General features: G+C 36.4%; 1 protein-coding gene across 11 annotated transcripts in view; it reads right to left on the bottom strand.

Moving 5' to 3' along the window:
* The window catches only part of frmd4a (FERM domain containing 4A), a 290,469-nt gene that overhangs the window by 59,774 nt on the left and 216,259 nt on the right, over positions 1–14,436 (bottom strand). The window contains exon 1 of one of the 11 annotated variants that reach the window (XM_073850066.1): positions 8,889–9,220. The exons of the other annotated variants lie outside the window; for them this stretch is intronic. The gene's annotated coding sequence lies outside the window, so the exon portion shown is untranslated. Of the gene's footprint in view, positions 1–8,888; positions 9,221–14,436 lie in introns of those variants that run through there. 11 annotated transcript variants of the gene reach the window in all.

Below are 14,436 nucleotides of genomic sequence, written 5' to 3'. Positions count from 1 at the left end.
ATAATTTAAAATAATTTAAAGAACGTTTTTGTCAGAGCTCTTGTTATTCTTAATTTTGACATCAGACCAGACACATATATCGGTTTAAAATATCGGTTATCGGTCTACTTAATCTGTAATAATCTGTATCGTATCGGCCCTGAAAAACACATATTGGTCAACCCCCACTAGTAAAACATTTGTAATTTTTACTCTTTTAAACTTTGCAGATTTTTTGAGCAACATACAAAAGCAACCAACCACAGTTTATTTTGTTTTCACTCGTTGTTTAGAATCAGGTTAATCTGAAACTGCTAATACCAGAAGTGCTATAAAAGTGGCTTTTACAAAAAAAGACCAATTTTGGAATCATAATTCTGTTCTAGACCACAATAACTTTCATTTTAAGTACAAAAACAGTCAAAACTTTCTTCAAAATATATTTGTGTGTGTGTGTTCTGCTGTGTGTTCTGTTAGTCATATTGTTTTTAAATATCTAACTAAATTATGACAAAATATTAACTCAAAATACTCAAAACTAGGGATGTAACAATATCAAAATTTCATGATATGATAATATCTCAATATGAAGTCTATGATACAATATTTATTGCGATATTTAAAAAACAAAACAAATGAAGACTTGGAAAAAAATACATTTTAAACATTTTAAAGTTAAATTATTCTATCTAATGCACTTTGAGAATTCAAAACTAAGAGCTCCCATGCTCCCAGGCAACCCATTTTCTAAACTAAGAAAACATAAATCAGAAAAAAGTAAATTGACTTGTACCTGAACATTAAAATGGGGCTCAACCTCTTTATTTTTGGAGTCTAAATTACATTCACACTGGTGTTTCAGAAGGCCAAACAAATTAGAATATAATAATAACAACAAGTTTGTATTATTGTTATTCCTATGACAGTCACAGCCATATATTGTAAAACATTTGCATTGCAAAATAAATGAAAATGAATATGTCATACATAAATTATTTTTGCTTTACATTACAGTAGGGAAATTACAATACTTCTTTCCTAATTTCTACACTTGAAAGAGATATTTTGAATTTGGACTGCAGTAACATTACCCATTTAAACTGCTAGCTGTCAGCAATTCATACTGCACTTTTAAACTTTTAAGCTTTTGTTTGAAAGGAAACGGCAGTAGAGCTTTATTTTGACGGAAAACCTTAGCTTTAGTGAAAACAGCCTTACAAAAATGCGTCTCACTACAAATCTAGTGAAATGCAATAATCACCTGCCGCGAAAATAAAGCGTAAACAGCACATGCAATTACTGTATTCACTGTGAACTGAGCCATTCTGAGGCACGGAAAACACCGGATCACGAGCTGATTGCTTAAACGAAATGTGCGTTTGCTTTAAAACATGATTAAGCCATCGTGCTTTCGGTTTTAGTTCATTTGACAGATACTGCGGCAATGCATAATGACCCAAAACACAACTTTAAAGACCTTTTATGTTAGAATAAGAAGTTCACTTTGTATCATATATATGTCATGAGCATACACGTTACACTTAAGCTTCCATTTGAAATTCATCACCACCTAGAGATCAGGGCTTACAGCTGCTGTTAATATCTGTGTTAATATAAAACTCCCCTCAACCATCACTAATTGATGAAAGAGGGATCGTGCCATGTCAGTTCGTATAGATACCTGCACCATCGCACAATCTGATTAGTGCTTTGATTGCCATCTGCCATGGTGAGTAATGTCTCTTTTTATCAAAGCCATAGAGGCCTGCTCATAATTAATATTAAATTGAGTCTGCAAGAAAAACAAACACACTAACAACACACTTTCCCCCAGGGTAAAATGAGTATGTGCATTCAGAAGTCCCCCCACAGGGCACAGTTGGACGTTTGTTGTCCAGGCGCATTCCACCTATGATACATGTTTGGAGTTACTATCATCCGCATGTTCTTATCGTTTGATCTGAAATCACTGCTCACTCCCACTCGCTTTCCATTCACTCTCACACACAATTTTTGTGAGTGTTTACTTAAGATCGCTGCTTCTGTGCCAAGCCGTATAGTAAACATCCCATTACGAGCAGGTGGACGGACACATCTGTGTCTGACTAACAGCCATGTCATCACGTGAGTTACACTGCCTTTAGGATTGAGCTGGTTTGACAACTCGAGTACAAAGAACCAAAGTGCAACCCGATACTCCCATTGTTCTTTTCCCTTCAAGAGAGCTTTTAATTTTTTGTTTATTTTCTCTTAAAGGGAAAAATGTTTCGAGGGATTTCAGAGTCTGTGAATGTGATACTAACAGTGGCGGTAGTTCACATCCATCAGCGGCGGATTTTCCGTCCGGTTCCTGTTTATACATCCTGTGCGAGTCAGAATGCAGTAGTGCACTGACTCACTCTCTCGAGTGCGCTATATAGCGCTCTTATTCTATCCCTCCATGCTTTCACGCTCTCATCCACCCCCTCTAACTCCATATGTAGGCCAAGTTAAAAGGAAATTGGAAAAAAGCGAAAAAAAACAAGACGTTTCTTAAGCTTTTCAGCGTGGTGGTGTATGTAAGGACATCAGAATGGGAACATGTGGAGCGTTCTGGCTGCCATCAGGAAGCGCCGTCCCTGAGGAACACAAACAATGAGGCTGATAAAAGCAGCATGGCTCACATTTCCTCCACGCACACGTGGGGGGGGAAAGACTGGAGGAGGGGAGTCACAGGACTAGAAACACATCCTTTCTTCCCCTTCTCCTCTGCCTTGTTCCTCAGAGGAGCTACACAAGCTCAAATGCACAAGCATGTGAGAGACCACATGATTAATTGTGTATGTGTGTCCGAACAGAGTGGTGTGAGTTTGTTATTGACCTGTGAAGATGTTTTTACAGGGGGCTTGGCTTGATGAATTTCACTTGGTCGTGCTAGCACTGAATCTAACTCCAACTCTATCTCCTAAAGCCGATATCCTGTCTTCAGAATAACATGCCCTCAAGCAACATCTGTATTCTTATCCCTCAACCACTGAGTGAGATCACATTTCCATATAATAAAGACAAACCTAAATCAATATGAACTGGCTCACCTGAATATGGTCGTCTTTAATGAGGAGTTTTTTTTAAATGTCTAATTCCTTCCCTGGAGCTGCGCATGACCCAATTAGGTCAGCTCATCTAACTTTTATGATATTCATTTATGAGAATAAAAAAGGTAGCATAATTGATCCAAACCACTGCAGCATCCATATATATATATATATTTATATATACTGAGCCAACACCTACTCAAAATGTAACCTAATAAACACAGTTGAAGTCAATGCAAAATGCTAATTATTTTACCAAAATAAGAGGAATCATACAAAATGCATGTTATTTTTTAGTTAGCACTGACCTGAATAAGAAATTTCACATAAAAGATGTTTACATATACTCCACAAGAGAAAATAATAGTTGAATTTATAAAAATGATCCTGTTCAAAAGTTTACACATGCTTGATTCTTAATACTTTTTTTGTCCTGAACAGTTAAATTGTCTGATGTTCTTTAGAAAAATCCTTCAGGTTCCAAGATTCTTTGGCTTTTTTCAGCACTTTTGTACATTTGAACCCTTTCCAACAATGACTGTATGATTTTGAGATCCAACTTTTCACACTGAGGACAACTGAAGGACCCATATGCAACTACTACAGAACGTTCAGACACTCTCTGGTGCTTCAGAAGGAAAAACGAAGCATTAAGAGCCTCTGAAGCATCAGTACGCGTTTGAACCTTCTGTAATAGTTGCACATGAGTCCCTCAGTTGTCCTCAGTGTGAAAAGATGGAACTCAGAATCATCCAGTCAATGTAGAAAAGAGTTCAAATACACAAAAATGCTGAAAAACCAATCTGTGGGACCTGAAGGATTTCTCTGAAGAACAGTGGGCAGTTTAACTGTTCAGGACAAACAAGGGACTCATGAACAACTATCACTAAACAAAAAACAAAACAAAACTGTGGATTATTCAGGTAACAACACAGTATTATAAATCAAGTGTATGTAAACTTTTAAACAGGGTCATTTGTATAAATTCAACTATTATTTTCTGTTGTGAATTATATGTAAATGTCTTTAATGTGAAATATCTTATTCAGGTCAGTACTAAATTAAAAATAACATGCATTATGTATGATCCCTCTTATTTTGGTAAAATAATGAACATTTTGCAGATTCTGCAAGGTGTATGTAAACTTTTGACTTCAACTGTAAATAATAAAATGAATAAACTCTTACTTAAACATTGCTCATAGTTCAGTATCCTTGTAGACATACTATCCCAATTAAACACTCAAAACTAGACTTTTTTTAAACCTGCAGAATCCCATGGAATGGATTTAAAGTAAAACAGAGCATTACACTTATTTGGCAGCTGAAAGCATATCCAAATTAGCCAAAACATTTCATAAACAAACATTGTGGTGGGAAGTGTAGAACTGTGAATGATGGTTGTTTAAATTCTGTGGAGATCTGTGAAGCTTTTCGAGGGCACAGATTCCATGTGAGCCTGCTCATAACAAGCAAAAGATGCAGACCTCAGAAGCCAAAGCTTGTGGTGGCTGGTATTGGGCTGACTTTCCAATCTTAAAGGTTAAACTTTATTACCGACCTCGCGGTAGCACTGCAGTTTGGTTACATCACCATATTAAACCTCTTAAGGTCTGAGTCAGGCTTGATAGGAACACTTCCCACCACACAATAGGAGATTAAACCCGAGGCTTTGAATGAAGCAAACAGCATGCTGGTGATGATGGGAGCACATCCTTACAGCCTGAAGCTCAAGATGTCACACCTCCGCTTCACTGAATGAGAACACTCCTCGCTGGGGTATATCTGGAGGGGGAGGTGAACAGCTCTCAACCACAATTGCAGAATCTAACAATCAGGTGCTGAGAATGGTGTGTTTGCAGTAGTGTGTTTGTATGCTGTGTCTGGTGTGGGGTTACAAAATGCCTCGCCTGTAATCACTGAACGGTGAGTCACTTCTTCCTCAGCTGAACTCTGGTGCAGCACACTACACTCACAATGCCCTACGAACCTGTGATGTCATCGAAATCACATAACACACACAATTCAGTCAATGCAATCTTTGTAAATCATTGTCATACTTTTATAGACAACAAAAGAAGGGCTGCACAATTATTTGGCCTATTGTGATTTAATTAAATTATATACACGGCATGTTTCTGAGTGAAGCATGCCATTTTGTTCTTCTACACATGAACAACTAGTAACAGTATTATCAATATCATGGTATCGCAATAGCAAACTCTTGATATCATTGTGGCCACATGATATGAAATAATAGGTCTCCGGGCAAAAAATTTAGTTTTTAAAATATATTGAAACTTCTTATATTACCATAAAAGTTGTTTTGGGCATTTATGCTTTGACAGTATCTGTCAAACGAACTAAAACTGAATGCACAATATGGCTTAATCGCTTCATCAAGTGTTTTTGCTGTGTGTTTCAAAGCAAAGCTTGCACTTCTTTCAGGCGATCAGCTCATGATCTGGTGTTTTCCGCACCTCAGAACTCGTTTATTGCATGTGCTATGAGTTTAGCATGCCTTTGGGAATGCAACGGCCACCAGTTATTCTTTATTTTTATGGCAGATGATTACAGCATTTCAGGAGACGTGTTTTTTGTAAGCCTGTTTTCACTGAAGCTGGGGTTTTCCATTAAAATAAAAGTTCTACTGCCGTTTCCGACAATATAAAAGCTTAAAAGTGTATGAACTGCTGTCAGCTAGTGGTTTAAATGGGTAACGTTACTGTAGTCCAAATTCAAAATATCTCTTTTAAGTGTAGAAATTAAGAAAGAAGTATTGTAATTTCTCTACTTCAATGTAAAGCAAAAAATAATATACCTGTGAAACATTCATTTTTGCATTTATTTAGCAATGCAAATGTTGTACAATATATGGCTATTACTGTCATTGTTGTTATTATATTATTATATTTTAATTTGTTTGGCTTCCTAAAACACCAGTGTGAATGTAATTTAGACAATATGCCAAAAATAAAACGAGGGTTGAGTCCCCTTTAAAGTTCAGGTAAAAGTTACAAAGTTAAAAATTACTTTTTTCTGAATTAAGTTAAGAACATGGGTTGGAGCTCTTTATTTTTAACTCTCAAAGTGCATTAGATAGAAGAATTTAACTTTAAATGTAAATTTTTTTTTTCAATTCTTCATTTGTCTTTTTTTGTAAAAAATCCCAATAAATATTGAATTGTGGACTTCATATCGCAATATTATCATATCGTGAGATTTTGATATCGCTACATCCCTGTTAAGCACTGTTATTACTTTTATAATATTTTTCTTAAATACTTGATTTTATTGAGCCGTGAAATACTACAATTTTCTTCATGATTAAATTTAATAAGCAATTAAAATAATAATAAATGAATAAAAAAAATAATTATTATTATTATTTTATAGTCACATTGTGCAGCCCTACAGTCAAGCACAGCAAACCTGGAGCTTTCAAAATTAATAAATACAATCACAATTGTAATTTTTGTAACAATAATCGCAATTAGATTCCATGCAGCCATAGTAAGGGGCCACGATTCCAATGCAAACTGCAGAGGAGACGATTACATTGTAACATAATCTGATCTGATGATAAACCCACTCTCTAGTGCAGATTTAAGACTGACCCTGATGCACTGTTTAGGGTTTCATTGCAGTTTATCCGTACTAAATCCTAAGCTACATGTTAGCTCCGCATACACTGTCACTGAGCACCATGACTCTATAAGATAGAGAAGTAAAAGCATTTGAATTAGTGAACATCCAATTCCAGATCATATCAGACAGATTGGTTGGAGGTTTCTGACATCCTAGTGATGGTATAGACCATCAGACACAACATAGCAAGGGGGCTTATTTCCCCTTAATGCACAATGACAACAAAATGACAGTGCACCACACAGACCACACTTGCACACAGACACCACAAAGCCATAAAAATCAATGTTCATCACAAATTTGAGCACGAATTAAGTCTCATGGTGCAGACTGACAAATGATAAAAGTTTAGGCGACTACATGTCTGGTTTTCATGCCTGACCATGTGTGCTAGAGTACATCAGCCTGCTGACACTGCTGCCCTGCAGTGCAGACATCACAGGCTGAGCAGCACAAAAAAAAGACATCCGTCACCCTGAACCAGCAGGACCACAGCTGCCTAGATAGACACTGCCCGGTCTGCTTTGTTTACAGTCTGCAGACAGACCCCAATTCCAGACTGTGCCTCAAAACCTAATGGCCTGGCTATCTAGACATTTATGATGCTAAAAAAATGTTGGAAGCTCACATCTCTGCAGACTTATGCATCCTGTGAGGATGTCATAGGACACTGCTGCTAAATCAAATAAAGCTGAACGTATCTATAAAGGCCAAAAATGTTGTTTAGGCAGGCATCTCAGGTTTTGAGACAGTCCTTTCATAGGAAACCAACCAAATTTAATAGTGGAATGCATCTTTGATGCCCAAAAATGCTCTACTGAGCTGTCTGTCTACACAACATTTTTGGGTCAATGCTGCTATGATGCTGTCTAGGTTGGTATCTCAATGGACATTGCAAACAAATTTATTCATCGAGGTGGATGTAAGAAGTCTTTGAGACAGCCCGAATCAACATGTGTGACCCTGGACGGGTATATTTGTATAGCCAACAATACATTGTATGGGTCAAAATTATAGATTTTTCTTTTATGCCAAAAATCATTAGGATATTAAGTAAAGATCATGTTACATAGAAATATTTTGTACGTTTCCTACCGTAAATATATCAAAACTTACTTTTTGATTAGTAATACGCACTGCTATAAACTTAATTTGGACAACTTTAAAAGCGATTTCCTCAATATTTTTATTTTTTGCACCCTCAGATTTTAGATTTTTAAATAGTTGTATCTCAGCCAGATATTGTTCTTTCCTAACAAACCATACATCAATGGAAAGCTTTTTTTTTTACCCTTATTTCTGGTTCAGGGTCACATATCTTTCTATGAGAGACATTACTATCACATTTAATTTAAAAAAATGCTGTTTAGGTAGGGATCTGGTTAAGAGAGCCTGTTGTAAGACACTGGATAGATAGATAGATAGATAGATAGATAGATAGATAGATAGATAGATAGATAGATAGATAGATAGATAGATAGACCAAAAAGGTAGGCATTTTGTTAGGTTTTGAGACAGCAAATCCTTTCTGCAAGGCTGTCATAGGACATTTCCAGTAAATCTAATAAAGCAAGACTTAACACAGCTGCATTGTTCAAGGATTTTGAGGATATGACCGTGATGGTCACATGCATGCAATCCTTTTAAGTTCCTGTTACTATCCACAGCAGATCTGATCACATTCAGCTGTCAGCACAGGTTAACAGCCTTGGGAAAATGGATGAATGAGTCTGAATGGGCAGTAATTGTGACCAAGCAAAGCAAACGAGCTAGCAAGTTTAGTATGCAAACTCCTTTAAAACATATGAACAGTTTCTAAAAATCACCTTAAGGATGATGTTCGTCAAAACACATCAGCATTATGAAAAAACGACGCAGTATTTCTCACATAACATGCCTCGGTGTTTCTGAGGTAACGTTAAGTGGCTAGCAGGCTAGCTGCAGAACAGTTCACACTCTGAGGACCCTTTTCACCTCTTAAAATCGCATTTTAACGATGATATCCTCCTTGTACGTTCACAAATCAGTTCTTTATCTTAGATTTTGATTAGTTTGACTGTAAAATGTATGGATAGCCGTTTAGTTAAGTAAAAAACAGAATGAAACCGCGGATTTAACGCATCCATCCTTCCGTCGTCCCTCACTGACTGACTGAAGCGGGAAGCGCGAGACGTGCGCGCGATTTACCTTGTTGAAAATCCCTGCTGAAAATTCCTCGGCGAAATAAGAAATAAATGTTGTCTAACAGCAACAGCAGTAATCCAAAAGGGTTAAATCCGAAACGAAAACGTTCACACGCCGGCCTAAATCATCTTCGCAGTCAGCATCATCCATGTCGTTGTTGTGATCCCCGGTGAAGCTGCACAGGCGGAGCGGAGCGGACTGACAGCGGCAGTGCCAGCACATCCCATCCCATCCCTCTCCGCTCTCAACGCGCTGTTTCACAGGGACCGCTGGCCCGCGTCCAGTAAGCAGCTCCACACAACACTATTCACACACACGCACAAGCAGCCCCTCCACAGCAAACCCCAACCCCTCCTCCTCCTTCTCCTGCTGCTGCTGCTCCTCTTCCTCCGCCTTTCCCCCCGTGACACCGGCGAGGCTGTGAACGAGTAAAACGCGACGCGCACTCACTCAGTACAGCCTGACATCATCATCAGTTTACACCAGTGTTGTTGTTATTGTTAACTAAGACTAGAATAGAACTCATTTTCTTTAGATAAAACAAATTATAGAGGAAAAACTTTGCAGTGTTGGGGGTACAAATAACGCCAATTATGTAATCAGATTACTTTGCAAACTAACTAGTAATGGATTACTTTTAAATTTACCAGAAAAAAAGTCCAGTTACTTTGTTTTCTCATTTATTGACTGACAGCGCTTCGTCCCTATGTTGAGAGAAATCGGGAGTAAGTGCAAAGGCATTGTGTGTTTATGTGTTTATATAATAAAAGGTAGTGCTGGGAAACAATTAATCGCGATTATTCAAATCCAAAATAAATGTTTTTGTGTACATAATATATGTACACACATGCATGTATATATTTAGGTAAAATATGTTATGTTTATATATTAATTCATAAATCATGAATATATATATATATATATATATATATATATATATATATATATATACATATACAAGATATATGTGTGTCTTTAAACATACATAATAAATATACAAAAACACACGTATATAAACAAACTTTTATTTTTGATGCGATTAATCTAGAGCTGTGAAATGATTAGTCGCAATTAATCAATTCAAAATAAAAGTTTGCATACTATATGTGTGTACTGTGTATATTATACACACATTATATGCACACACACGTATATATTAAGAAAAAATGTTAGATTTATATGTAAAATATTTATATTTATAAATATATATTTATATATAAACAAGTGTGTACATACAAATATATATACAAATATTTTTGAAAAATATATACATGTGTGTGTGTATATTTATATATACATAATAAATATACACAGGACACACACATAGTATGCGAAAATAAACTTGAATCTTGAAACTTGAATCGATTAATCGAGACGAATCGATTGCAGCTCTATATTGATCGCGATTAATCATTTGAACAGCACTAATAAAAACAAAAAAATTATATTAAAAACAAACAGCCCAGTCCAGATGAGAAAAAGCAACGCAAAAATAACATAACACATTACTTTCCACAAAAAATAACTAAGTACTAGGGAGTAACACAATATTGTAATGCATTACTTTTAAAAGTAACTTTCTCCAACACTAAGTTTAAGTACCAAAATTACTAATAAAACCAAAACACACACACACACACACACACACACACACACACACAACTATATATATATATATATATATATATATATATATATATATATATATATATATATATATATATATATCAAGAACACATTCGCATGAAAAGTGAAAATAAAAAAATAAAAGCTAATTAAAAATATTAATCAATAAAATGAATTAATAAAACATCACTGGTTTATAACAGGAATATGCAAGTGTCTGTCCAAAACTTACCACTACATTACTACCATATTTTTTTGGAAATGTATGGTTTTCTTGGAACTACCTTAAAGTACTTTTTAATTATCAGATGGAGATACATGTCCAAAGACAGTACCATGTCCGAAAAGCATGGTAGTACCATGGTATTTCTATGATCACCACAATATTGTCATGTGACTGTCATTTTATTGCCAAAGTAGTTTTTGTAAGGGTAAAAACAGTACAGTTGAAAAAAAAATACCCAGCAATACCATCATATTTATTGAAATGCCTTGGGGACAGTGCAAATAGCATGGTATATGAATATGGTAGCCATTCAGTATGTTATATATCAATGTACCACAGTATTACCATCTGAAAAATGTTAAAACTTTTAAAAGATTGGACAAGTAGGTGGATAGGATGTAAACTGAGTTCCACTCTCACGGTGTTTGTGTGTAGAAGCTGACCAATGACTAACAGATCCACATCTGGATTTGCAGTAGAAACGCAGCAGAAACATTTGGGAATGGGTTGCACTCTTTCTTTCCCACTGCCTGACTTCTTCCGCCCCTCCGTTTCTAATTCAGATCTCCCTTCCCGTTTGGTTTGGCCAGGGTGAACGAAAGAGGGGAAAAAGGAGAGAGAAACGTTTGAAAGATGCTTTCAAACTGAACCCGACTGTTAGAGCAAGCTGATTTGTGTGAACTCCTTCACACAGACGACTAACGGTCGTTTCACCGCAAAATCAACATCGCAGAGGGTTCAACGAAAACTTTTACAACAACTGGAAGGTGTTTTCCTTTTAAGGGTCACAGCCTGTATGCATAAATTCTGCATAACGATTCACAAGAGCTATTTCTAATCCTCAGGCCATGACAAAGAATTACACAAAGCATTTACGTTTCATATTTTTAAATCTTAATGTAAAACAGCTTGTAGACCGTTATGGTTGTCTTCTGCCTTTAGAAACACTACAAAAGATAAAGACAAAATATTACAAGTCAACATTTTATGTTATCATTCAACATTTTTAGATGGTGTTTTCATTCACTCATACTTTGTAAGTGCATTGTTTAGTTCATGTTTAACCCAGGATTAAAACTGGCCTAAACCTGGGGTTTAAAAAGAACCCAAGTTTAGTTTTTTAAAAGCAGTGTTGTAAAAGTTGGATCTTTCTGCACTGGCTAATGATAAAATATCCCCAATGCATTGTGTCTTACAATGATACAGCACAGAATCATTTCCACAGTCGTCGGTTTAACGATTTTCAGCCTTGCTTTAAAAGCACTTGAACGATGGAGAGAAAGACTGCACTGAGGGTCAGGATTTTCCATCTCTCTTCATCACTCTCTCACGCATACTCATGGGAAGGCCTTTTGAAAAGTAATTGAAAAACACTCCAAACATAATGCAATTAGGCTGCAGGCTTACATTTCATTATCATTCGACTGCTGGTGATAACACCATCAATAAACAAACACAAGCTTCTGAGGTCAGATGAATTTCAATGTATTTGCTGGATCTGATGACAGTCCAATCCATCATCTCTAAGCTGAATCATTACGCACTCTTAAAAATAAAGGCTCTTTATTGGCAATGATCTTTCCAAGAACATTTAACACCCATGGAATTGTTCTTTAGAATATTAAAGGATTAGTGCACTTCCAGAATAAAACATTCCTGGTAATTTACTCACCCCCCATTTAATCCAAGATGTTCATGTCTTTCTTTCTTCAGTCGAAAAGAAATTAAGTTTTCGAGAAGAACATTCTACGAGATTTCTCCATAAAGTGGACTTCAATGGGGATCAATGGGTTGAAAGTCCAAATTGCAATTCAATGCAGCTTCAAAGGGCTCCCAGCTGAGGAATAAGGGTCTTATCTAGCGAAAAGATTGGTCATTTTCTAAAAATAAATATATAAATGAATACTTTTTAACCACAAAATGCTCATCTTGCACTAGTATGATTTTGCTGTAGATGGCAAAGAAAGTCAAATGCCCCTTAGAAAAGGTAAAAAAAACAATGTTGAACTATTTTAAAGTTGAAATGACCCATCGTTTTACTAGATAAGCACCTTATTCCTCGACGGGGATCGTGTAGAGCCATTTGAAGCTGCATTGGAACTGCAATTTGGACTTTCAACCCATTTGGAAACCACCAAAGAAGAACTGAAGAAGAAAAGACATGAACATCTTGAATCTTGATGAAATTGGGGTAAGTAAATTATCAGGAAGTAAACTAATTCTTTAAAAGTTTCTTAAAATTAAAAAAATATCTTATAGGAAAAACTTCACTGAAATGTTCTTTGGGGAACAAATATGCCATTAATTGCAATGGAATCTATGGGTCCTTGAAGAACGTTTAAAGGAGTAGTTCATTTCCAGAACAAAAATTTACAGATAATTTACTCACCCCATTGTCATCGAAGATGTTCATGTCTTTCTTCAGTCGTAAAGAAATTATGTTTTTTGAGGAAAACATTTCAAAATATTTCTCCATATAGTGGACTTCTATGGTGCCCGCAAGTTTGAACTTCCAAAATGCAGTTTCAAAGAACTCTAAACAATCCCAGCTGAGGAATAAGGGTCTTATATAGCGAAATGATTGGTCATTTTCTAAAATAAATAAAAAAAACTCAAATGCTACATCGCTGTTTTACCTTTTTAAATTTGTGGGCACCATAGAAGTCCACTATATGGAGAAAATTCCTTAAATGTTTTCCTCAAAAAAACATAATTTTCTTTACGAAAGAAAGACGCAAACATCTTGGATGACAACAGGGTGAGTACATTATCTGTAAATTTTTGTTCTGAAAGTGAACTACTCCTTTAACATGCATGGATTCCTTAAAAAATATTAAAATGTTCTTCACACTAAAAAATAATAGTTCTTTCAAGAGCTGTTCACTGAAACGGTTCTTTGAGGAACATAACAGAGGTAGCGCAAGGTGACCGAGAACTACAACATCCCTGCTGTTCAAATCGCTGCTGATTTTGGACACTCAACCACAGCGGAAACACCACTGTCCAATTTAAACAGTCCCTCATGATCTCTCTGCGCTCTCTAATACATATTTTAACTTCATTTATTGGCTCCTTCCTCTGGGCACAGGTCCGAACAGTGTCACAAGAGCCCGTTGTTTAAAACAGGGAGAGCGTGTGTGTATTTCTGTGCGGGGAACGTTTTTACGAAAGGAAACCCTTGATACTGTGGGGGCGTTTCGGAATAAATGAGAATGTCCAGGCTCGCACGACTGCGATTGGGGAGAGAGAAGTTCTAAAATAAACTTCTGAGAGACCAATCCCGCCCATGTCTGCCAGACCGAAGCGCACAATTTGTTTAATACGTACCGTCTTTTGTGTCTAAAGTGGCCAGAAAAGTACAAGAGGAAGATATTGCAATGTTCCCTGAGAAAATGAAAGGCTGAAATGTCCTCAAAACTTATAAAAATACGGGAAACCGACTACGCTTGCCTTCTCTGGCTGTCTCAATAAAGGAAATGTGGTTCTGGTTAGGAGGCTCTGAGTTTGGTTATTTCTGTCTCACTGCCTCAGGATCAGAGACAAAGCGGGGTGTATGTGTGTGTATATTTCGAGGGGTTTGTTGTTTTTCGGAAGGCGGTCACACGGGTTACACTTCTCCATCTGCGGACATAAGGACAGGTTGTACGGCTGACGTAAACCGAATTGGATTGAATGCTATTTGTGTGTGTGTATGTATAC

The sequence above is a fragment of the Garra rufa genome, chromosome 11, assembly GCF_049309525.1.
Source record: "Garra rufa chromosome 11, GarRuf1.0, whole genome shotgun sequence".
In the NCBI taxonomy this organism is placed as follows: Eukaryota; Metazoa; Chordata; class Actinopteri; order Cypriniformes; family Cyprinidae; genus Garra; species Garra rufa.
Note: the sequence above shows the minus strand (reverse complement) of the source record. Positions and strands in the feature narration are given on the sequence as shown.